At 34.4% G+C, this 3,254-nt stretch overlaps 1 pseudogene; it reads right to left on the bottom strand.

Annotated features, from left to right (window-relative positions):
* Window positions 1-285: 285 nt before the first annotated feature.
* LOC143559097 (protein FAR1-RELATED SEQUENCE 5-like) lies at window positions 286-2,716 on the bottom strand (annotated as a pseudogene).
* Between the last annotated feature and the right edge of the window lie 538 nt (window positions 2,717-3,254).

Below are 3,254 nucleotides of genomic sequence, written 5' to 3'. Positions count from 1 at the left end.
TACATGATGAATTTCCCAAAATACCATTTCTCCATTTTTAAACCTTTTAATATGATTATAAAAACTATACCATATGATCACCACAGTAACAATCTAGCTTCATGAAAAGATCTAAAAAACCACTACAGTAACAATCCAGCTTCATGAAAAGATCTAAACATAAACATACTACCATAAAATATCAAAACTACTGAAAAGATCTAATAAACTATCATGTCTGCGCAAAGAAGTGCCACCATAGTAAATCTACAAAACTATCAGGTCTGCAAGTCGATTCACATATCATCATTCTCTGTCTACTAAGGACTCGTCGTCCTGCAAAAAAAAAAAAAAAAAAAAAAAAAAAACTAATGTAAGTATAAAGCTAACAACCATTATTTATTAAGAAATACAGATTTACCTTCTTTTTTTTCGAACAACCAGTGATGTTATGACCCGGTTGCTTGCAGTAAGAACAAGTTTTTTGTTTTGGTGCTTTCAAGGAAGACTTGATTCTAGTTGCACTTTTGGGACGACCTTTATTATTTGTTTTAACTTGTGGATCACGAATAGAAATTTGAGGCATCAAGTTTACTTGTGAGCTTCCCACATTTGAATTTTGTGTAGTACTTTCCAACTGTCTGGAATTTGTTCGAACGCTTTGTTCTTCTAAGAAGTTAACCAAGATGGAATTTAGTTTCTTTATCTCACATGGGGAATCTCTTGCATTTTCGATTGCTTTTATAAAGTTTGATTGAACACACCATAAAGTTAACGCGCTAACTTCATTTCCACTATGTGTGTCTTCGAGCTCAATCGTGTGATTATCAGACTTATACCTAACATCAAGTGTCCACCTTGATAAAATATAATGATCAGGAAGGGTTTCAACATTCCTCTTCTTCAACACATATGATATATGCAAGCATAATATACCATATGTTTCAAACTTTGCACACGAACATGTTACATCTATCTTATCCGAGAGTCGAAAGTTAACAGTTCTCCAATGTATTTTATCAATATCGAGCTGTCCAACCTTATATTTGATTTCTTTTAAAGTTTTGGTTATCGTCTCATGGGTTAAATTAAGGGTAGCTTCCGCCCATTCTTTCTTGAATATATCAAAGAGCTTTCTAGTGAAACGTTGACTTGCTTTTTTCTCTATCATATTTACAGAAGAAAGATTTGGCTTGGAGTCCATGGTCCTAAAGTTTTCATCGTTTTCAGAACCCCTTCAGCACGCAACAGCTTTATCATACTGGATTACAAACTCATTCAGCATGGTATTTGAATTCACAAATCCATCAAAAACTTCTTCCACTTGATGTCATGCCAGCAAAAAAACAATTTTTCAAGTAGGCTTTAGCCCAATACTCGCGTTGCTTATACATCTCTGTTATCCAACTTCCACTTTCAAATTGGTATTTACCACATAAAATTTCCCAATGATTTTCAAATTCTTCAACGGTATTACTCTTTATCCACTGCTTGTATGGCTCTTCAATGTCACTATAACGAACTGTAAGTGATTGAATATGTTCAATTTGATGTTTCTTTATATGCCATGAACAGAAGCGATGTCAGGTTTTTAGAAAAATTCTTTTAATTGCATTTCCAATAGCCTTGTCTTGATCAGTAATTATTGCCAATGGATGCTTATCAAACATGCACTTTAAGAAATTTTGAGATAACCATTCAAAAGTCTCTTGTTTCTCGTTCTCCAACAATGCACCGGCAAAAAGTATGGACTGGCGGTGATTATTCACCCCGACAAATGGAGCAAATGGCATCATAAACTTGTTGGTCATATATGTGACATCAAAAACAACAACGTCTGCAAATTTTATATATGAGTCTCTTGATCTCCCATCTGCCCAAAAAATATTTCTAGGAGACCCATCTTCAAATAAGTCCACAACAAAATAAAGGTCGGGGTCTTCTATTAATTTATCTTGGAAATGTTTAATAAGGCCATAAAATTCCTTACCCTTGTAATGTTTTCGTTGTTCACCTAAGATATCGGCACATTGTTTTGATGTAACATCATTTTCACTTGGATTTTTCATGGTATTTACGACCTTCTTGATTTGACAAGGTCTCAACCCAGATTGACCAAGTTCCAACATTAGAGATTTGCAAGCCATTGAGCGGTGAAACTTCCCATGAGATCTATGTTTCATGACTTTGGTCGGAGTAACGGTTAGCTCATGGTTGTGTGCATTGCTAAATTCATCGACTGACCATTTCCCATCATTACCTATTGAAATCCGAAGAAATGCTTCACATCCCGTCCTTAAAGCCCTACGACGTTTATTAGCGTTTCCCTCAGATCCATCACGCTTCAAATCTTTAAACCCCTCTTTGTTGCATACATATTTCTTTCGATAAGCCTCATTTGTTGTCTTATTTTTAAAAGTCGATTTACGTATTCCAAATCCATGTAAAAACGCAAAACTATTATAGAATTCATATGCGTCATCAGGAGTATCAAACACTTGTCCAATTACTTCATTTGTCACTTCTTTTTCAACCGCAAACTCCAGGTCCATATCTTTTGTTTTCTCTATTTCAACATCATAATCGTTATTTGTGATCAAATGCCCGTTTGCATCAATATGTTCAATCAGACTTGTTTCAAAAGCATCCTTCTCTGATTGAACTTCTAAATCCATTATGGTGTGGATGTCCTGCATCAACAACAACAGAATATTAGAAGACGAAAACTGATAATCAACAAGCGAAAGAAAGTGTTAGAACGTGAATTAGTACAAGAACTTCTTAAGATTGACTGATTAACAATTTTGCTGATGTTATCTGTCATCACCTTTTGATTTAGTAAATGGAGAGAAAAAGTTCTTGAATGATTAATCTTCGTCTTGCTATATGAACCTGATCGGAAACCTAGGGTTTAATGAGCACGGTTAATAGCTTTGTGTCATACTGCATCAATCTTCGTCCTTCTTACTTATCGATCGGCGGTGAACTGTAGCGCCTAGGGTTTGTAGGAACATTAGAGAGAAGAAGAGCAGGCTTGCTGTGTTTTGGGATTAGCTTTTAGGAATTTTTTTAAGTTTTTATCAAAACTACGTAGTTTTGATAGGTTTACCGTGTAAGGTTGCGCGTCTCACAGCACCGTATTCACTTTCCCCATATATAATAACATACCTTATGGATTTATAAATAAAGTAAATTTTACAATTTATAAATATTTAAAAACTTCTTAGAATACAACATTAGATGTTATTTTTATGTATATAGATAAACTAAAGTTA

The sequence above is a fragment of the Bidens hawaiensis genome, unplaced genomic scaffold (genome assembly GCF_021521415.1).
Source record: "Bidens hawaiensis isolate Kalapana, Puna unplaced genomic scaffold, B.hawaiensis_p1.1 tig00019696_1, whole genome shotgun sequence".
NCBI classification, from domain to species: Eukaryota; Viridiplantae; Streptophyta; class Magnoliopsida; order Asterales; family Asteraceae; genus Bidens; species Bidens hawaiensis.
Note: the sequence above shows the minus strand (reverse complement) of the source record. Positions and strands in the feature narration are given on the sequence as shown.